The following is a 23,238-nucleotide window of genomic DNA, read 5'->3' as shown; positions in this document are numbered from 1 at the left end:
CCATTGTTGTCAGTCAACAAACAAAACTGGAAATTCCATTCTATAAGAAAGGGAACAATGGCGCACACAGGGTCTTGATTTTTAAGTTGGCACACTAAATGCCAACTTAAAAATCAAGACCCTGTGTGCGCCATTGTTCCCTTTCTTATAGAATGGAATTTCCAGTTTTGTTTGTTGACTGACAACAATGGACTGTTTTTGCCATCTCTATATAGTAAAAGCTTGTTAATTCCACACTCATTAATTCGGAAAATCAGATAATTAGGACGTGTTCTCTGGTCCCGCCAAGCATGTTTATTGTTTAATGGCACCGAACGCTCGGTAATTCGGTCATATTTGGCCGCAACCGGGTTACTTCGGACGAACCTCGGAACGCGCCAAGCGCGAAGCGCCGCAAATATGCGATGCAAAGGAGCGAAAACGGCACTTGCGGACGGCCGAAACGGCCGCTGGGTCGTCATCTACAATCGCGTTGTTATACGTAATAAGGAATGGGTTCAGAGCACGTTTCGGATTAGGACTCGACCGGGCCGCTCCCACGTCGGAACAGAAACACCAAGTCTCTTTTGCGTCGCGGGCCCGTTGGACGGCCCATAGCTGTTCTCGAGTCCGAGGCTAGTAAAAGCATGCAGCCTCCCAGTTGGACGGCGTGATGCCTTCGCCGCCGTGTAACGTGGGGCTTTTGTAGAATATTTGTAGACTAAACCAATGTGATAAATAACCAGAAATCTTCTTTGAGGTGCGCTGGATGCCGGACAAAGTGATTTTCATAATAGCGTGCATGTGCAGGTGGTGGCTCGATTCGGGCTAACCTTCACTCAGTGATGGTAAAAGGGGAAAAAACATTCTTGCCGATTATCATGATGCATATGCTTGCCAGTGTTTAAGACAGTGGAGCGACAACGTGTAAGACTGGACAATATTGTCCGGCGCGTAGCATTGACCGTCCAATATTGTTTAACCAGTCAGATTGACTGGACAATATATCCGATCTACTGCCATTACTTAAACAATATTGTTTTACCAACGGATAAGCTGGCCCAATATTGCCATCTATACGGCCTGGTTCTGCCAATATCGTATGTACATCGGCAACCATGGGCCGTTGTTGCCAACCTCAAAGAATCGCACGACCAATATTGTATGTTGGCTGGCAAAGATGGACCATTATTCGCATCCTTGTAGGCTGGCTTGCCAACATTGGTTTTCTAGTGGTTTGTATGGGCCATCATTGGGCCATCGTTTGCCAACGTATAAACAATATTGAGCCAATGTGATGTGCTGCCTGGGAAGGCGTGTGATGCGAGGAAGATGGAGACAGTGCGGAACACAAAAGGAAGTTATATTCATCGAGAGACACACATTACAAACACAGTAACTAGACGTCGTGCACGCGGTTCGCAAACAACAAAAAGGAGTAGGCAGTCTCACAAGTCTGTGCCGCAGCCCGGTGCCTTGAAGTGGAACTCGTTGCGTGCTCGTGGTGCAGTCGTCGCTTTGGTACACAAGTCACGTCCCACTGCAGAAGGCATCACCAGGCCTAGGCGTAGCCGCACACCGTCATCGACGTCGGCTCGCTGGACATGGTCAGCAGCTCCGCGGTCTCGAGGACGCTCGCCATGCCTGAGATGTCCACAGGAGGCCTCACCCGGAACTCGTGCCGGGTCACGCCGACACGCCGTGTCCCGAGGACGTCAGCGGCTCGAAGACAGGAACCCGGCCTTCTGAACCTCGCGCGTAGTTGCGGGTTCGGCCCTGGCTCTCTCACTTCGTCTTGTCGGCTCGCCGTTCCAACAGCTCCGTTCTGCGCCAGATACTTCTTCTTTTCTTTCGATGCGCGAGCTCAATGTCACTTCATTTTCGTCATCTTCTAGGGGATGCCGCGCTGTCGTCTGCTACACTCGCATTCTTTACAAGTTGCTTCATCACACCGTGTTTCCTTCGCTGTTGCTCTTCTCTTCGTGCTCAAACTGAGCTGCACTATACAAATACGATATTATAATGCACCGACTTCCCCAATATGCACTACTTTCCGAGAACTCCTTCGCTTTAACGTCAACATTATGTATTGTTTTGAATGTTTTTACAAATGAAACATTTCAGCATACAGGGTATTGTGTTAATGTCATTTCATTGTTTCACACTGCTAGTATCGCAGAAGTGTGCTTTTTTCTCTGTCTTACAGCTCGTTGCCATACCGGGCCTACATTGCGTGCCACCAACAGGTTTACAACCGTGGGAAACTTTTCAGCCACAAAGTTCCAAAAAGTGAAAATGAATACGCTTTTCATTGGGACCTTCAGGTTGTATTGTGAACCAATAAACAACGCTTAGTGTGTTGCACGTAATTTTATGTGTGACCACTCTGTAGTTTTATTCATATCTCAAACCAATAAAGCAATGTCCCGAAGGTGGCTGCTGGTATTGTTGAAGAAACAAGATCCAAACCTCAGCGTACGTGCCACGAGTTTTATTTCGGGGTCTTCTTTCATGTATTGACACTCTGAACAGCCTTAAGGAGTATCAGTTTGAGCCGTGGTTAGGTTCTATGTATTAACGAATCTGAATATGACCAGTGTTATCCTCTTCCCTGGTGAGTGTTGAGGCGAAATGGTGTGAGGTCACTAAACTGGCGTTAGAAACCTCTAATACACCAAATATCACGCCCTCACTTCAACTCGGTCAGAATGGCTATACAGGATACACTACTGCTCATTACTTTTCCTTAAGGGGCCCTCCAATACTTTTTTGAAGCGCCTACATCGCTGCTGACCGCATCAACGCGTAGTGGCGCTCGCCAGAACTATTGCGGGCGGAAATGACGAAGATGAGCGCTGGCCTATGATTGGATAAATGAACGTTAGAAGTAATAGCGGCGTTGCATCACAAAAGGGATATCGTTGGGTTTAGTTTTTCTTGAGCATTGCTTTTTTCACTGAACACCAACTAGACAGACGATCTTAGACATTTCAGCTTTAAAACTGCAGCGCCCGGCAAAGAAGCGCCGAACGCCACAGCGCTGGAGGGAAACGCGCTCGGGACGCTCCAGGCGCCGTTGTTTGTAGAAACTGAAGGGAAAAAGAATTGGCCGCGTATCTGCGTGCTTCGCTGCAAATGTCGTGTAAAGACGATAGAAGAGACGCTGTGTGAGATATGGACGACATCTGGCAATACGTCGGGAAACATGAGTGTTGTGTTGCGTGCTGGTAGTCCGGCGCAGCAGCAGGCGAAGACCGGCGGTGACCAACGCGACCGGCGGGGACGCAGCCAGCCCGAAAACGCGGTTTGGCGCGAAGCGCTGTAGCAGAGAAACGTCCGCACTCAACGAGTACTCTCCACACACTCTTTTATTTACACGTCGCCTGGGTAAAACAGGAAGGCCAGAGCGGCGCCCACAACCGGCAGCCTAAAGGCCGCCCACAACGCTGCTTTTTCATTTTTTAAATATTTTTTTCACCTTCTTGGCCTTCTCAAAGCTAAAGTTTTTCAAACACCAACCCATGGCATTCGTACAGTGCAATACAGAACAGAAACCGAAACACAACAATGAGCTCGTGCGAAGGGCACGGAGGAAGGCAAATTTCAGCGCTAGTCGCATTTTCAGCTTTGTTGAAACGGACGAAGCGATGTTGAAGCGACGACGAAGTAAAAGAAGGCACAGGACAGGCAGCGCCTGTCCTGTGCCTTCTTTTACTTCGTCGTGGTCTAGTGAGCGCTGTTTCAACAAAGATGAACGCATACCAACTCGCTCAAGCTTCCATTCTTATGCATTTTCAGCGCAGCTTAAGAAACTATGGTCCTTAAATTACGTGTGTATGCATTTTCTATTAAAGGAACACGCCACATAATACTTACCTAGTGATGTTGCACCTCAGATATGCATGATATTTACTTTTTGATCGACAACGTTCACAAGTATGAACAGCCGTACCCGTTCAAGACGGCTGGCCCTTGGGCAAGTGGTTCAACTTTGGCCGAGCGGCTGAATCGAGGGACGTGCCGACAAACAGAAAGACAGAAAGACAGACCAAAATTTCTGCGTTTAAGTTCCCCAAGAAAGACTATCGTCTTTAAAAATGTAAAAGCGTTGATATAGACGCCATCGCAACAAGAAACACGACAAAACTAGAAAAATGTAGAGGCGTTCACGATCTGCCTCCTTTCGCACGCGCAGTTCACTCTTAATGCACCACATTGTTACTATCGCAATGGCGTCATCAATACGTTGGTTAGAACGGCCAACATTGTATGCAAACTTCCCGTACGTAGGATCTTTCACTTCATTTCATTGGGGCGCCATCCGACGTCACAGGGCGAGTGAAACGTGGTCAGGTGAACCCGCGAGAATCTAGTTGAGGGTAGGCCTCTATTTTATTGTACTTTGAGTGTTCCAGGCTGAATAACTTCGGACTGCGTGTCCCTACCGCTGCCGTTCTTGTTGCACTAATCTCTTCAGCCTCCAGTCTACGCAACCCGAAAGTAAAAACTGTAAAACAATGATGTCAGGAAAAGTGTTAGAGGGTCCCCTTTAGATGGCAGGTTTGCTTTAATCATGCCAGGTGCGCTTCTTTTTCAATTTTTAACTGCGGAGCTGTCTGTGCCAGGCGTCTCGCATTTAAATTACGAATATCTCTTCTCGCCATTGCTGGCAAGAAATAAACTGTCAATAACGTGTGGGCCCATACCCGCTTACTGTGGCCCATGGCATTCGAATATGTGCCACACGTGCCTGGAGGAAAGTGTTTGACGGATTTTCACATTATTATTGCGATAGCAATTACATGGACACTCTCGGCTGGTTTTTTGCCGTCGCTGTCGCCGTCTGTCGAGGCTGTCATGTCCGGGATATGTATACAAATGTATATAAAAAACCACAAAGAAAAATAACATAGGAAAAAAAATTCTGAAGTGCATCACCAGGATTCGAACTTTCGACCCTTCGCTCCGCAGCGCGTTGCCTTAAACAACTCGGCCACGCGCCACCGGCTGTTCAGCATAACAACGGAGAGCTATTTATATGCACCATTTAACACTAACGGCACGCAGAGCTCGGAGGTGCTTTAGTATATGTAGTATCACCCGCAGGATTGCCCGGAAGGGCGCGCTTAAAGCAACGCTCCTACATTTTTTTTCAGACGCGCACTTGACCTTAACAGTCATTCATGCTCTGATTATGTTCAAGTATTTCAAAGCTTGGCTTCTCTTCATTATTCGCAGCTCCTACTTGGTGCGATCCATCGGGTACTAGTATATTATTTGACCACATTTTTTCCAGTCTGACAACAAGCGCCTCTGCGGCTGTAATAGACTATCAGTTTAGTGACGATTATCCTGTTTTCTGAGAATAGGATCTGCTCATTTGTCCCATCCCACAAGCCATAAATAACTAACGAAATCAGTGTTTAACCCAGAAACATTTGTTTCCTTAATAACCAATTAGTTGGACTGATGTCACAGAAAATGAATTTCCTGAGCAAGCCTATAACTTATTTACAACCCTAATAACAAACTGCATAACACAGAGCACATCGTATGTCCCAATTTCTCGGTGTCTCAAAGAACCCATGGATCACTTACAGAAATCCATGGATCACTAAAGGATTATTGCGTTTCATTTCCAAAAAAGATAGAATGCACAAGAAGCTAAAACGTCAACCATTTAACACAACGCTACAAATTAACTACAAGAAATATTCTAATACGCTTGGTGCAGCTTTGAAACGTGCAAAACGCGACTATTTTGAAAAGCGCATATTGATTAACGGAACTGATACTAAACGTAACTGGCAGCTAATTAAAGAGTTCCTGAACAAAAACGATTCCTATGCGCGAATAAATAAAATAATACTGAATCCAGCACATGTACTGAGCCAATTGATATTGCTAACGCTTTTAACGTCCATTTCGCCAACACCGAAAATAATCTACACACACCATCACTTCCCCACTTATCACGCTGTCCGCATTCTTTTTACTTATATCCTACTTCTAGCGCTGAAGTGCACTCTGTCATATCATCATTAAAAACAACCGGGGCGGGTTTAGATTCCATTCACCCTTCAAGAGTTAAGCTCGTTAACGATATAATTTCACCTGTTCTTGCTAACATAATCAACAAAATGTTTAAAAACGGTACATTTCCAACTTAACTAAAAAAAGGTAAGATAACTCCCTTATTCAAGAAAGGTAATCGTGAATGTATTAACAATTACCGCCCGATATGCATTGTACTGTTTTTTAGTAAAGTAATCGAAAAGACTTTGTACAAACGCCTAATGTCATACTTAAAAAAGTTTGACCTACTCTCTGCTCATCAATTTGGTTTCCGTCTAGGCTTTTCAACTGAACTGGCGCTCATTAGTTTACTGATAAAATCAAACTAGCTATTGATGACGGTTCACTATTTGGTGCGGTCTTTGTTGATCTTACTAAGGCTTTTGACACTATTAATCACGCCATTCTATTTCATAAACTCACATCTTACGGTATTACAGGCCCAGCCTTAAGTCTTATAAACGTTACCTAACTAACAGATCGCAAGTTGTCCAAGTCGACGGTAGCATTTCCAGTCCCAAAATTACTAATCAAGAGTGCCTCAAGGATCTATTCTGGGCCCTTTGATTTTTCTGCTATTTATTAACGATTTGCCCCTACACTTCGCCATACCGTCTGCTTGTTATATGCGGACGATACAACCATATATTCATCTCATAAAGCATCCCGTACTTCTAGAAAAGCTAACGTAGACTTAAAAAAATGTCAGTGACTAGTGCAGTAGTAATTGCCTGCACATTAACCCAACTAAAATTACGTTCGTAATATTTCATTCTCCATTACTAAAAGTGGCACCCGTGGTGCTTGCGATAGGGGACAATGAAATACCGTTACTAACAGCGCCAGGTTTCTGGGTGTGACATTAGATAAACACCTAAAATAACATCTTCAGGTGCATTCGCCAATGCAGAAAGTTCTTTTGGCATACATGTCATCATTAAATCACGTAATTATTTCCAGAGACATATTATTCGTGTGCTATATCACTCCTACATTCATAGTCATCTGTCTTACTGCGTATCATCTTGGGCTAATACTTACTTTTGTCACCTCGATTCCCTTCAACGCCTGCAAAACCAAGCTATACGACTAATGACCTTCAATAATGTTTTTACACCCTCAAAACCATTATACCAAAATCTAAATATTCTGCCACTAAAAGAACTACTTAAACATCAGCTATCTCAATTTATCTTTAAGCTTACGCAATGTGGCACCTCTATCCCGGCTTACTCAAATGAACTGCTTATAAATACTAACATTACCAGGTTCTCTTCAAACGGTAGTCTACTTCTTCCGTGCGTTCGCACAAATTACGGGAAACTTACTGCCCTCTTTCCAGGCATATCATTTTGGAACTCAGTACCATATGAAATTAAATATCCCCATCGATACATATTTTTAAAAACCTTCACAAGAAATACTGTCTTGACCAATTATGTGAGGAATTACAATAGCTTTCTAATCTGTCATTCTTTCTTTTTTATTTTAATCTGATTTGCTCCTTTTTTTGTTATTGTGCATGCTTGATTCGCTATCATTACCTCTGAATACTTGTTGTTGTTTCAAGATGAATTCACCTTGCTTTTGTTTCGTTGCGCCAATTTGTACATCGTCTTGTATTCATTGTTTTGTGTATTACTTTTGTTTTCGATTTTGTTGTAGTCACTTCGTTTCGATGATTTCTTGATGCCTGCATCATGACGGTTTTCTCTAGCACTTTTTTTCTTCAGCTTATACTAACTATTGTATAATCATAGATTTATACGCCATAGCAGTGTTTTTTTTTCCTTTGATTTTTTTCATTCACTTTTTGCTTTCATTTGTCAGTCTTGTGTTCTCCCTAGCTTTTCAGTAAATTTTTTTACAATGCATTCTTTTTTCTCATGCTGCATTTGACACTTAACATACATGTGTTTCAGTATTGGGAGGTCCCCCCGTCAGTTCCCGGAACTATGGGACCTCCGAATGTAATACATATCACTAATTATGTTACATTGTAAAGAAACTGAACTGAATAAATTGAAATTGAAATTAAAGGTGGCCTCTTTCTGTAGCTACTCACGTTGTGGAACGCGGAGAGAGAGAGAAAATAAACGTTATGAACTATTCCAATCAGCAACTAAAGTGGGTGGGGCCCTTCGTCCAGTGCACCACTAAACTATGCGTCTAACGCCATCGCGCGACAGGAGACGCCGAGGGGTCACTCCACGCGCCACAGTTTTAAAGAAAAAGAAGTATAATAGCGTTAGGTTGTAGTGCCCTGCTCAAACACGAAGAAGTATCAACCTTAACAGTTGGTCGCGCTCGTCCTGTGTGTACCTGTACGTTCTTTTCGAGTGTACTTCCTTGTGTTTGAGCAGTCCGCTGCAAGTGTCGGGCTGTGACCGTTGTTAGTCCGCGGTCGTCCTGTGTGTGTTCTTTTGTCAGTCCTTTGCGCTGGAGCGACGCGTTGCAAGTACTGAGCTGCTTGGCGTTCTTCGTGTGACATTTTAATTTGTTTTTGTCGCATTCATTGTTTCGCCGTTGCGGAAAAACTGTGACTTTTCATGTCATGACCAGACAGTCATATTCGTCAGGCTGTCTTATCCGTCCATGCCAATTTTGGCCGTCACCAAGCTTAGATGATCATGAGATCACCCTGACGTAGACGGATAGATAGATAGATAGATAGATAGATAGATAGATAGATAGATAGATAGATAGATAGATAGATAGATAGATAGATAGATAGATAGATAGATAGATAGATAGATAGATAGATAGATAGATAGATAGATAGATAGAAACGCTCAAACTACCTAGGGTTCACTAATAAATGCTTCGCATTTAAATCAGCCTGGATATCTTACTTTTTTCGCACGAATGGCCGGAGCATCAACCTAAATAAGTACACTGTTCAACACACACCTTATACTACAACACATATAGACGACAGCCTGGCTCACAATAGAGACTTAATGTAATCTTGCAATTAGGAAATGGTAGCGCCAATTCAGAAACCTGGAGTCACAAACAATCCATTCGATTTCTGTCTGGTTTGACTCACAACTACACCGCGCAAATGTTTTGAGTCTATTATTTTTCCTCACCTTCTTATTTTTCTCAAGTGTAGCCAGCTCTCTCAAACAATCACGACACGGCTCCCTCAATATATCCTTCCTCAAAAGGGTGATGTGAAACCCGATTCTTTTAAAAAAAATTAACAGAAAACAAGGGCGTCAAAGATGACAATTTGTTGACCCAGCTTTTGCTCTGTTTATGAAGTCCCCTAATAATCCTATAGCAGTTTTTCCTTATCAACTACCTATGAAGTATTTCCTAAAATTGTCCACTGCTCACATTCTGTTAAAATATTTGCAAATAATTATGCGGCATGGTCATATTCATTTCTCATGTATCCTACCTTGCGCGCCTTGCACACTTTGTAGCCAATGCACATATAGGGAAACCATCGCTGGAGTTTCACGGGGCGGGCAGCGCTGCCCTGGCGGTGAAACCGCGCACTTCGTATCCGCTCCCACAGTTGAGAGTGGCGACTGGTAGAGGCGATGCGTGCGCGGATCGCCGAAACGAAACAAAACAAGGCTGACGGTACTGTGGCGTATTCAAGTGCCGCAATACGTAGGAATGAGGAACGATGTATCATCCTATCCTTTTCCTTCTAAACCAAATGAATAAAACGGAGGCCGCGTTGTAACCAGGCAGTCAGGCCATCAGAATATGTTCGGCTTTTCCCTGCTGTCCAATGGCGTCGGACTGCTTCTTAAACGAAATTTCGCGTGTCTGTTGGATTTATTCGATACTGAAGACGGCCACGAGTGGATACCAGGCCAATCAGCAGAATTTACCCGCATTTCGTTGGGAATAAACGAGAATATTACGCAGCACACCGCATCTGTAACAATTTTTCATCTGACCACCACCACCAAGCCCCTTCTGTTACTATCGCGTGAAGTGTACTATGCGACAGGCAAGTATTCTACATTATTTGTAAACATTTACGCAGAAGGAAAGCTCCCTTTCTAAGAGAAGTGTGCGGGGTCACGTTGGCCTTAGCCGCTGAACAGTTATGAAAAATGCACGTTATTGATATTCGATGCCGAGATGCCTCCGACTAGCTTAATATTTGCAACAGATGGGTTCTTGCAATTAATAAAACAGTGAACTACTCGAAGCTTACCTTTCTGGAGTCAACCGTTGCGGCAAAGCTTCGTTCTGCACTGGCAGCCGTGGCGAAGTGACATCTAAATTTATGTGTCGTTAGATTTTTACTCGTATTTTAATTCGCAGAACGTACTGTTTTAGTTTTTTTAGCTTTCCTGTGTCTCATAAGGATTAATGTCGTTTGATCAACATCCGATAATTGTTGGGTTTTACGTGCCAAACAAGCAATAGGCGTGCGCACAGGGGGTCAGGGGGGGCGGCCGCCCCCCTAATCACCTACGAGTAGGGCGCAAAATCTACCTGTACATTGACCCTTCTAGGTCACCTAAGAGAGGGGGCGAAAATATGCCTTATACATTGATTAGTAGGGTGGGGGGCGCTGCGATGATCCTTCCCCCCTGAAGGAGAACCCTGCGCACCCCAATGCAAACAAGGTATGATTATGAGGCACGCCGTAGTGTTCGACTCTCGAGTAATTTTGACCCCTTGGGGTTCTTTAATGGCACATAAATATGAGTCACTTATTTCGGCCCCATCGAAAATACGGCTGCCGTGGCCGGGAATCTATCCCGCGCACTCCAGCATAGCAGCGCGGTGGTTTGCACCACGACCAGTTTCCTTGACGAACGTCCGCGTGCGTAGACACAGCAGAGACTTGCCAACGCCTCAGAGAAAATTGACGCAACTCACCCATGCCTATTTCTTTTTCTACTGCAGGAGGGGGCAGCGAGGTATCGATTGCAGCACGGACTTATCAATGGAGATTTGTGAGCCTGCAGTAGCTGCACAAATTCCAGCTCTCAGCCAGCAAATGACGACGAGCAAGTCGCCATCACAGCACCAGCACCCCGTCCTTTTCTACGCTGTATGCATAGGAGTAGGGCACTTTGAAGTGTTTCTCTCCCTTTTCGAATGCTTTCCAGTGAAGGTAACCTCGGACAAAGTTATTAAAGGTACCGACAACTGATATTCTCGACACCTTTTTTACGGCGCGACAGAAAGATCACTCTTTTCAGAGTTGTAGCTGCGTAGTTACTCCCAAAAGCACGTAGTTACTTCACAACAGTATTTTTGTGATCTGAAAGGCTCCAAACACGGAGTACCGTTCCTCCAGCAACGCTGATAATTGATAGCAATGCCGCCAGCCCTTCTCGCGATTTGTCAAAGCTATCGCTCTTCTGCCACATACCTGTTTAGCACAGGCCGCGGTGGTACGGGTATGTGCCACAGGTGATTGACAGTTTATATCAATCCTGAAACGGCGAGAACAGACATCGGTCATTTAAATGTGAGAGCGTTAAGGAAAACCGACATCGACAGCGTTGACCTGACGAATGGAAAGAATAACAATCGGCATCCAAACAGGAATCGAACAGAATCATTCCGGTGGCAAACAGGTATGCTATCAGAGAGCCACTGCAGGTCTATAAACTGGTTTGGAAAAAACAGCCATGCAGCCTTAATGTCGGTGCTATGTCAACTGTGGTTGTGGTGTTCGCTATCTAATTTTACAACAGCGCAATAAACACTACATATGTTCTCCTACGATACAACCTTCATATCAGATTCACACCTGTGGCTCCAGTGTTGGCTCCACTTGTATAGCAGTCTAATGAGCATTACATTTGCATTCCTATGATTCAGCAAGTTATAGTGAAGCATTGCTCGCCCCGGAGGACTACAATAGCGAAGGTTGTGATAATCACATGATTGCACCATAAATGCACTTAGTTTCGATATGTACCCCAACGTGAGGGTTGAAGTTACGTCGCACCATGTGTTACCCTTTAAATGCCAGTTTTGTCGACGTGCCTGGTGTAGCCCACAATGTGCAAACAGCTACTACACTTAAAAAACCCGTCAATCCGCCTCGTAACGCTTGGCTGAAAGTCATCAAATACAGCATAGAAGTACTCGCCGGCTGCTTCGCATGAATCCAATTCCCACAACGCGTCGGATCTGCCGATTTTTTTGTGTGACGCAATGGCTGCCCGAACTGTTCGTGCCAAGTACGGGAACGGCGCACGCGCATGCGTATACCGCAGCTGCTCTTCTGCAGGAGCGGCTGAGTTGTGTCGCGACTCGTCGCCAGGCGCTCTTTTACGGCGCACCACCTATACAGTGCTGGTCTCCCATGTCTTGCATAAAACAAAATTACATTTGCAAAAGAAATCACCAGGAGAAAAGAATTCCCTACACTTACGACACTTATTAATGTGAAAAGTAGGCGCAGCTTTGCACGACAGTGAAGATAATGCCACCACTGCTTTTGTTTTACTTGATGTATTCGCGTTTGACCAGCAAGGACGGTTACCAAAGCTTGACGCTGCCCGCGCCGCAGTGTTCGAGAAGCTTCGCGATTGTAGTGGATGTTTGTTAAGATTGCGCGCAGGAAGCGAATAATCTAGATTATTCCAAGCGTGGGCGACCACCAGTGATAAGACTGGAAAGTTCGATGCGTGATGTATAAAAGACCAGCCATGAGCAGTTTCTTGACAGCCGATGCCTTGTTCGCCGCTACCAGTGTACAGCGTGTATTGCTGTAGTTTGAGTTTTCATTTCCCGGCAACAAGTTCAGCCAAATAAAGAAAGAGTTTCATCTTGAACACGCCGGTTGCTGTCTTCGTCGACGTCACGACCCCTTGACGTCTAGTGGTGGTGTTGGGTAATGATTTTTGTGTAGGTAGTTTTATCGACTTGCATCTCAGGTCGATGATTGCACTATGTAAGCTAAAGGCGTCCATACCAAGGATGACATCTCTCGAACAAAGCTGCAGCACTATGAAGCTCTCGGGATAAATGGAGTTTTAATGGTGACTCTCACTGTGAAGATTCCAAATTTCGGTGCCTTCCCAAGCTGTCCTAACTGTCTTCAACTTCGCGGCGAACGGCCCACTGATGATGGAATAGTCGGCTCCGGTATCTATGAGAGCGGTGACGTTGTGGCCGTCGATGAAGACCTCGAGGTCGCTAGTTCGTCGCCTTGCGTTGTGGTTGGGTCGCGTGTCGGATCACGGCTACGTCGGTTTCTCCCGCTGCTTTGACGTTGCATCGTCAGGTCTTCTTCGGGCCGGGATGTAGCGACGTCAGGGCTCTGTTCGGCTTGCGGCGTGGTCTTTAGATTTCATCGCGGCGTCGTCGTCGGTGCCGGAGGATCTTCGGTATTTCGTCGAACAGCAACCGCACCTCCATCGCTGCTGCCCTTAGTTTTCCAGATACGGACTAGGTGACCGGCACCGAGCTGGGTCTGTGTACTGGCGGCGCTGCGGTGAAACAAAGTGGCCTGCCGACTGCGAACGGGAATGCTGTCGGAGTGTCCAATGCGCTCCTGCGAGGTAGTCAGCGATGTTGCGTGGTCTTTCACCCCGCTGTGGACGCGGCGCGTGAATGGCGAACCCACACATCCTGTCTCTCGGTACTGGCGCCGGCGGTAGGTATGGCCAGCTTCTCCGCAATGGTAGCAGAGTGGGCGGTGGCCGGGGGCGCGCTCAACTTCGGTCTTCCTCGGGATGTAGCGCTGGCCGATAGGCGGGCTCTATGGCATTGGCGGTGGCAGCGGCGTCTGGCGACGGTACTGCGGCTGTGGGGCGTCTCGACGTGGGCGCGAAGGGGAGGGGGCGGTGCGTCGGGCTGCAGCAGCGTAGCTCAAGGCTTGCGGATGCGGTGGTGCTTGCTGAGGAACCACCAGTGCCTGGTAAATTTCCTCCCGCGACACGTGCCCGCCCAAAGGCAGGGCCCGTGTCACGCCGTCATGACCCCGCCTGGTCGACGTCACGACTCCGTGACAATATTGAAGGCAAAATATTTCAGTGAGATGGGTACGTCGTTAGGTGCAGCTACTGAACTCTGTTTTTATTTTCTTCTGTTTGTTTTCTTTGTTTGAATTTTGTGTTTATTGTTTATTTTTTCCGCCTCTTCTGTTTCGGTGGCAAAGTTTGCAGAGTATTCCTGCGGGTCTATGTAAAATAAGAAAAGCGTCACGTGGCTCGAGTGCGCGAGCCACGGGATCTTTCGCAGTGCTAGTTCGCTCTTTTACGTCCAACGCGCCACCTAGAGACAGCGCAACAAAGGAATGGAACTCGTGACCTCGTACTCGTTGTTGGAAAACCACACTTTCGCAGTTACCTCAAGGTAAAATAGGACATTCGGCAGCACGAGTGGCTGGTCCCATTTGTATGGTGCGCTCACCGATTCGTATAGCTGCTAATCCTCGACATCAGGGCTGTTGGTGCCACAAATGGTTATGGGAAAAAAGCGTTGCACAGTATTTACTGCATGTCACTCCGAGGGCATCCAAGACGGAGGTCGTCCGCGCGAGAAATCCCTGGGATTGCCTTCCTCAGCACAGCGTTCTTCTTCATCTCTGGCGGCCCGGACAGCGAGTTTTACAAGCAGCTCTAGAGTGCGTCATTGACCCTCAGCATACCCTATCAACTATACCCAGGAAGGAAGATTTGATGTTTATTGCTACTCAATGTTGTTGACGCATTTGTATTTCCAAGGGGTACTTTTTTCCAACGGCGAATTTGTCAGTTGGTATTTTTTACGCCAGTATATTGCAAGTTTTCTTTTTTTATTTTGCTAGTAAATGAACATGGTTTAAGGTGCTGTACCTCGCCACACACATATTTAGGTATAGTGCCAATAGTAAATTCCACTTGACTTGCAGTGTGCCTTGAGGAGACTAGATGACGGCCATTTACTGCAGGATATATTGGGATCCTGGTCTCACAGCACTTCCCCCAGAAAGCTGCACGACCCTTCCTGCAGTGCATGAAAGCAATAGAGTATTTTAGGTTGACGTTTTTACGGTCCGCTCCGCTCCGAGTTGGCCCGCTAAGCTATAGCGGAGCGGCGGACGATTTCTTCGATTTAGTTATCCGTTCTCCGCTGCCGAGCGGACCTTTTGCAATTGCGACGCCCTCTGGCCAAATTCAGTCACGTTAAATAAAATGAAAAACAGTTTTATCATTTTACAAAGTAAAACGAATATGTAGTACTCACTTGTTCACGCAGTATTCACATGTGCGCATGCATTACCGGTTATTTCATGGGGAAAAAAGCGTCGAATTCAAGACACTCACGCGATAGTCAGCGCTGTAGCATTGCCGATCCACTCCAATCAGTTTGGATGCCAACACTGCAGCGATCTTTTCGTCAGCCGTGCCATCTTGTCTAGTTCGCGTCACTTTCCTTAATTTGGCGACTCGAAGGAAGCAGAAATGTTTGTCTATTCTCAAGCGCTTTCCTGGCTTCCACTGCGGAGACGAACGTGAAGCCACCGTGCACTTGGGAAGCACGTTGAGCACTGGAGGCAGCCATCTTAGAATATGCAGGAAGTAGACGCACGTATCAGGGAGGGCGCGCGCATCGACACCCCTCGCTAGCGGGAACGGCAGCGACGGTCAGCGCTCCGCTTAGGCTACCTGTGCGCTGAGCGTGGCCTCGCTCCGCTAGCCCGCTTACGGCTAAGTGGAGGACGCATGCGCACTCGCGCCCCCGCTGCGCTTAGCTGCTGAGCGGAGCGTAAAACGTCCAACTAAAATGCTCTAATAGCATTGAGCGACCGCCTGTAAAACCCTGTACTGTGTGTGTCATGAAATGTGGCTTTTCTTATCTCTCTCTTGTGCTCTCTTATTCCCTCCCCATGTGTATGGCACGAAACTAGACGTAGTCTAGTTAACCTCCCCACCTTTCCTATATTACTTCTTTCTCTCTCTCCCATTGTCTTGTTTAGTACGATCGGATAGATGTTCGTGCGAAATGTCACCACAAATTCCCTTCTGATACATACTTATATTAGTTCGTGGTTTCCTTCAAAATTTTCTTCTGAAATAGCAGACCTTCAGAAGATAACATAATTTGTGCTCGCTCATATTTTTGTTCTGCTCTCTTCCGCAAAGAAATCTTTATAAGCCTATCTTGTTTTTCCCTTTACGGAGGTACGTTCCATCATTTTCAAGCTAATAGGGCATGTATGCCTTCTGTTTATATGATGAAAATGGCAATGATGGTTCACGACAACGCCGCTGTGGAAGCAACTGCAGAAGCCAGTGAATCCGAAGAGTCCAGTAAAATATTTTGTAACTGAATTATAAACAAAGGAGTGGCATATTTTAGTTTTTTTAAAATTTCCTTAAATAGGCTGCCGCGTCATTCTTGCGCTTATTTATTTTAACATCTATTTTTACGTTTTGCGCCGTTTGGTTATTGTTTTCTCATTTGTGTTTGCCGATTTCGTTATTCTCACAGACTGCCTTCAATCTTAAATTACCAGTATTACGGTGTTAACGCCTGCTCTGCTCACTAGGTAAACTTCAAATATATTGCGCGCCTTTCGTATTTTCCCTTAATTACTGCAGTCTAGTGAGGACTGTCAAACTAGAGCAACTAAAAAGATTCTAAACAAAACCTTCCGAAGAAGGATTCTGTTACCTACTGCAAACATCCCTCGTCTAAATTAATTAAAGCGGTCTTTCAATACAACAATATGAGCGTTGAGCGCTTATAGGGATTTCTGGTTTTACGATGCCTCTACTTTTCCGACACGCTTGAAAATTTCGTTTTACTGCATAAGACCTAAAATAAATCACACAAATGTGTGAATGTGTGGCCTAAAGGCGTCTCTGGCGCTGTGCGAACTGCGAAATGACCGAACACCGGGCGTGTTCGCAAAATCTTTAAAACAATCCGCGCAATCGCATTAACACATAGGCTCTTGTAGTACAGGTGAAGACATTATTTTAACATGCCAAAAAAATCGAAGAGCTGCAGTCCCTTCGTCTTCAACAAGAAAGCGATACCCGTCGTCTCCCTCAGTATGACTTGCAGACTCTAATGCGCATCATCATCCGCGAAAAACTCCATGAGGATGATTAGAAGCTATCTACTGATGCCTCCATTCCATCCCGCCTTTCAGCTTGCGCAGCATTGTGAAACAGCAGTTGGCAGCCATGAGTGAACCGTTGCTCCTGGAGCGTGATTGATGCCCCCACACGCTCATATTGCTGCAATACCATCTTCTACCAGCACATTTGAGCCTACTGACCTTACCAGTGGCCACTTGTATTCTGTGGGCGCGAGAGCACCTGCTGCAGCTTCGTATCCTCGATGGCATCCGTATCGACCCGTCTCCTTTTACTTCGACCTCGTAACGCTTGGCTCAAAGCCATCAAATACAGCATAGAACTACTCGCTGACTGCTTCGCATGAAACCGGTTCCCACAAACGCGTGTGATCTGCTGAATTTTTTTTATGTTTGAGCAGAGCGCTCTAAGTGTCGAGCTCTGACCCAAGTTTGCGCTCGTCCTGTGTGTGTTCTTTTCATGCATCTTTTGCGCTTGAGCGACGTGCTGGAAATCTCGAGCTACTTTATGTTCTTCGCGTTACATTCCAATTTGTTGCTATCAACAGTCACAGTTTCGTCGTCGCTGCGAAAGTGTGACTTTCTTCTCATTAACCGGGCAAATGCATATGAAAGATGAGAATGGTCGCGTGGGGACATTAAAAAAAGGTGATGATGTTCAGGTATGCCACAGATGTTTCTGTGAATAGTCAAAAGGCAGGCGTACGAACTGCTTCCTAGTTGCTTGGCTGGCCATTCTCAGTGAGGCTGCCAGATTTTGCTCCAGTTCCGGAAGCCGAGGTCATGGCTATTTTTTTGGCGCTTCGAAAACTGCCTTCAACCAAAATTAGTGCAATAAAACCAAATATTCTCTTTCGGTATGTACAGCACTTACAGCTTCAGAACATTCACGTGCCCTAAAGACTTTGCGCACATTAGTACCGCCACATTTGAAATTCCTGAAATTATTGTGGTTCTCAGGTCACTGCGGGATACAATTAAATGAATTGGCCGATTGTTTAGCGCGGACTTCATTGATGGACCAATAAATTCGGTACTCCCAGAAGTAGAATACATAGCGGCAATCAGACATCGAAAATTAGCAATTTGTACAGTGTTAGATACGAACTGCGCACCATTGCAGCATCCAGCTTTTCGGCGGATAGGTGCGGCATTCCCACGGAAGCATGGGAGTGTGAGTCATCCGCAGAGCGACGCCTTGCCGTCAGAGCCGAGGTGGTTCGTGTTCCACGTACATCGACCCTGGGACGATGGCCTCGCCGTGATGCAACATGATGCACGGACGCATTGCATCTCTAGGCGTGCGCTCTTACACGCAAGAGTGCAGTCCACCGGCAACAAGGCTCTGGGTCTCCCATTGGCCGAAAGTGACGCACCTGTTTGGGACTGCCAATTGTACGAACCTGACATCATCTCGCCCCAGTTCTTGATTGGCTGGAAGTGACGTGTGTGAAAGCTTTATAAGAAGCACAACCATCGAAAGCCGTGTCGTGCTATCCTGGCCATGGTCCGCAGCGTACGATATGCTGCCGGCCGAAACTATGTTTATCTGCAATCTTGTCACCCTATTTTATTAATGCTCCTATTGTAAATAAATCTAAGTTCTTCATCGCACTTCCGCGTCAATCAAGGCCAACTCCCGCACCTCAGCGGCGGGATGCAATAACTGGTGGCAGCGGTGGGATGGGCCCTCGATCCAAGAAGTTCTCAGCGACAGGGAACGGACTCCGGAAGGACTGAGCGTCTGGGTACGGCGAGTGAGGAAGCCTTCAACCCGCAGAGTCCTGAGCAACTGGGAAAAGACAGAGTGGAGTCTTCGACCCAGAAAGTCCTGAGCAACTGGGAGCAGCGGACGGATGAACCAAATGGCATGGTGTTGCATCCGTGGGTGAGCGTGTGGTTTTTTTCCTTTTGATTCGCCAGACTTCAAAACTTGTGTGTTATTTTGATTGTTCTGGGAATTGGGTGATTTGTCGCAACTGAGTGTTTGCACAAATTTAAGGAAACAGTTCGAACCACGGTCAGAGCAGCTGAAATGGATCTGAGAAGGTTGACGAGGTCAGACCTGCTGTTGTTGTGCGATGAGTTGGGAGTGGATGTGGACAAGAATATGAAAAACCAGCTATCCAAAAGGCAATTAAGGAAAGTGAAAATGACGATGAGAGTATTCGGATTGCTTGGGAAGTGTTGCAGGGCGCGCAAAAGCGATAGCTAGAACAGAAAAAGCTCGAGCTAGAGCGGGAAGAACGCTTGCGAGAACATGAGCGACAACAGCAAAAACACGAAAAAAATGGCTGAGATACAGGTTGAAATCCTGAAGTCGCGTGCAGCGGCGGGTATCGAAGGGGACAACCGTGTGAGACCAAGCGAGGTCGAGCCATGTCGGATGGACCAGTGGATTAAACCCTACAAGATGGAGAGGACATTGCGTTGTTCTTGGTCCATTTCGAGAGAACTTGCGAGAGGTGTAAATTTTCTCCGAGCACTTGGTCGCAGCGCTTAGTGACGTTGTTACCCTGTGAGGCGGCGAATGTAGTCGCAAGATTGAGTGTGAGTGATGCGGAGGACTACGGGAAAGTAAAAGCAACGCTTTTGAAGAGGTACCGAATTTCCTCAGAAGCATTTAGGCAGCGTTTCAGAGACGCTAGCAAAACAGTAATGAGGACTACTCTGAGTTCGCGTACGGTTTGAAAACAAACCTCGTGGAGTGGCTTAAAGGAGCCGAAGTCTATCAAAGTAGAGACAAAATCGTGGAATGTATATGTCTCGAACAATTCTACCGCAGTATTCCACAGGCAGTGAGGCTTTGGATACAAGACAGAGATGGCGTAGATACGGTAGACAAGGCGGCGCTGCTAGCTGATGAGTATGTGATGCGGCGAAAGCTCACTACTGAAGACGAGCGTTCGCAAGGAAGAGATAATCAGGGAGGATTTATCTATCCCAAAAAGCAGAAACGGGATAAAGCTATTGAGAGGGCCGAACCTGCGGAAAAGACACAGGAAGGGAACCACGATAACGGAGTTAGCAACACTCCCGAAGAAAAACAAAAGAAGGCTGACGCTCGAGAATTCGAGAAAAGACGGCCGTTCCGATGTTATAATTGCCAGGGTCTAGGTCACTTTGCTGCGGAATGCAAGAAAGAAAGGCAGTAGTGCTTTGCTACGTGAACGAAAGCGAAGAAAGCTTTGAGCTTCTTCGTCCATACCTACAGGAGTTACGTATTAACGGAAACCTGTAGTGTATTAAGAGACAGCGGAGCAACCATGGACCTAGTTCACCCTTCTTTTGTAAGCGCAGAGGACTATACAGGGAAGGTAATCTGGATTAAATCAGTGCTAGAAAATCACAGCGTTTGCTTACCAATAGCGAGAGTCACAGTATCCGGTCCTTTCGGAGACCTGGAGACAGAGGCAGGCGTCTCGAAGGCACTGTCAATGAACTATCCTTATCTCTTGTCAAACCATTCGGAACGTTTGTTACGGGATCGTGGTCGAGAGTTCGGAGAGAAAACGGTGCAAGCATTCACGCGCTCGCCAGCCCGCCAAATCGCCGCTCAGCTGGCGGACGAAACAAGCATAGGGGCCAGACGTGAGGAAACGCATTCCCAACTGGAACCTAATGCCGCGTGGAAAAAGCAAAGAGCGTGATAGACGAAGGGGCGCGTAAGTTGATTCCCGCTGAACACCGTCCCCGCAAAGCTATGGCGCCAGTTGAAATAACAAAAAAGGAGACCGGCTCCATACTTCTTCCTGGATCGAGTAGCGCTGTCTTGCCTCCTCTCAATGTAAACAGAAAGCCCGTGAGCGCCGTGCGAAAGAGAGACCGGACGCTTACAACTTCAAACTACGAAGCGAAAGAATGCCATTCTATGCGGAACGTAAGCATTCGCAAAGAAGGAATGGAATTCATCAGCGTAGCTACACTTAGCGTGTGTATTATACTAGTGTTTCTCATTATTCATTCAGTTTCTCTAAATTTTCTTTGCAACGACAATGGCACGCGGACCTTCTCGGCATTTGAGGAAAAATGGAAAGCTGTTTTGAAGGGTTGTTCTAAATGTTGTGTCAAAATTGAGCATAAAGACAGTGTTGATTTCGAAAATGTACAAGCCTGGCGAGTCAAAGGTCAAGGGCCTGCGCTTGCGCATGGAGCAGCGCTATGTTGTTTTGTTTGTTTGACACACTTTGTCCAGGACGTGGGTCAAGGAAGTTATCGAACAACGGTCGCCGCCAGTGGGCTACAGGCTTAACCTCCGTTCTTCATGGCCAGCGAATTGTGTTCACCGCCATTCCGAACTTCCGGGGCGAGGAGGAGCTGTTAAATACGAACTGCGCACCATTGCAGCATCCAGCTTTTCGGCGGATAGGTGCGGCTATTCCCACGGAGGCATGGGAGTGTGAGTCATCCGCAGAGCGACGCCTTGCCGTCAGAGCCGAGGTGGTTCGTGTTCCACGTACATCGAGCCTGGGGACGATGGCCGTCGCCGTGATGCAACATGATGCACGTACGCATTGGCATCTCTAGGCGTGCGCTCTTACACGCAAGAGTGCAGGTCACCGGGCCAACAAGGCATCTGGGTCTCCCAGTGGCCGAAAGTGAAGCACCTGTTTGGGACTGCCAATTGGACGAACCTGACATCAGCTCGCCCCAGTTCTTGATTGGCTGGAAGTGACGTGTGTGAAAGCTTTATAAGAAGCACAACCATCGAAAGCCGTGTCGTGCTCTCCTGGCCGTGGTCCGCAGCGTACGATATGGCTGGCCGGACCGAAACTATGTGTATCTGCAGATCTTGTCAGCACAAGCCCTATTGTTATTAATGCTCCTATTGTAAATAAATCTAGTTCTTCATCGCACTTCCCGTCAATCAAGGCCAACTCCCGCACCTCAGGCGGCGGGATGCAATAAGCAGCTATGACGGGAAACTGTATCTAAATAGACAGAATATCAACACCTTAAATTTCCATGGAAACCTAAGTGGAGTTAATCTAGAAAGTTTGAAATAATTGTTACCAAATTTCGATCCCGTGTCCCCATTAAACCTATATTTACAAAGCAGCTGGTCTGGCGATATCACAACCTTTTCCCATTTGGCGAAAGAAACAGTATGTATTGAACATTATTTTACATCATGTCGCAACTCTCCCAATAATCAGCAAAAGACTTCTGGTTATCCTGTTTCCGACGATTCATTTAGGTTTAACTGCGGAAAAAGTTTGAGTGTTTGGTGCCTCTGTTTTGGGACATTGGCATAGGGAAATTTTTTGATGCTCTGTGTAATTTAATTCTAGCCACTAAACGTATTCCAACATAATGTCTACTTTAAGAAATACTGGAAAAATACCCGTGAAATAATTATAAAATGTCGTTAAAGGTAAGACATACAGTGGAATTTCGTCGGGTGAGGTAAATCCAGCTGTTCAGTCCACTCAAAATTTCAGACTACCGCTATTATAATAGCACCTATTTCCTTTTTTGTAATTATATAATTATCATCATAGGCTACGATGCCCTTTGTAAAGTTATTGCTGTTTATCTTGTTAATTTTTTCTACATTGCGATAGGAGGAAAACATTAATGTAATCATCCGTAGGCTAAAATACGTCTTTTGGCAGATGTGCATGAGTGGGTATGTGCCATATTTGGTAGTCTACAAACAATTTGGTAGTCTCGGAGCAGCTCTTGGCACGGCCGCACTTTGGCAGCGGCAGCGGCGGAGTAAACACCCCTTCTAATCAAGTGTATTCTGGAATTTTTGCAGGGTGGCTTGGTCCTTTCACATACCCTAAGGATAGGAATAGCTATTATCTTAATGCTCGCTGCTGTGGCTGCCAAGAGTGCTGTTGGTCCGTGGAAATTTGTGCTGTGACTGTATTGCCATTTTCAAACTGTCGATCACTGAAACTGTTATAGCTAATTGTGTGGTGTCATGTTTGTGCAAGTCATGTCCAGGATTTGATTAAACTCTTGGAGGAACTGAAACGTGACATAAAACAGGAGTTCCGAGAAATGCGCGAGAGTTTGGATCGAGACATGCAGGAAGGATATCAGAGATATCAAGTCTAGTCTTTCCTTCATGAACAAAAGCTTTGAAGACATTAAAGACTCCGTAAATGATGTGCGAAAGGAAAATGCAGAACTCAAAGCAGCGA

The 23,238-nt window shown here is 46.2% G+C and overlaps 1 long non-coding RNA gene across 2 annotated transcripts in view; it reads left to right on the top strand.

The window, feature by feature from the left end:
- The window catches only part of LOC125760414 (uncharacterized), a 58,120-nt gene extending 55,919 nt beyond the window's left edge, over positions 1-2,201 (top strand). For both annotated transcript variants that reach the window (XR_007417991.1, XR_007417990.1), the window contains exon 3: positions 2,186-2,201. This is a non-coding gene — a long non-coding RNA (uncharacterized LOC125760414). The remainder of the gene's footprint in view (positions 1-2,185) is intronic.
- Positions 2,202-23,238: the final 21,037 nt, after the last annotated feature.

The sequence above is a fragment of the Rhipicephalus sanguineus genome, chromosome 11 (assembly GCF_013339695.2).
Source record: "Rhipicephalus sanguineus isolate Rsan-2018 chromosome 11, BIME_Rsan_1.4, whole genome shotgun sequence".
NCBI lineage: Eukaryota > Metazoa > Arthropoda > Arachnida > Ixodida > Ixodidae > Rhipicephalus > Rhipicephalus sanguineus.
The sequence above is the reverse complement of the archived record's forward strand: the minus strand, read 5'-3'. Positions and strand labels throughout refer to the sequence as shown.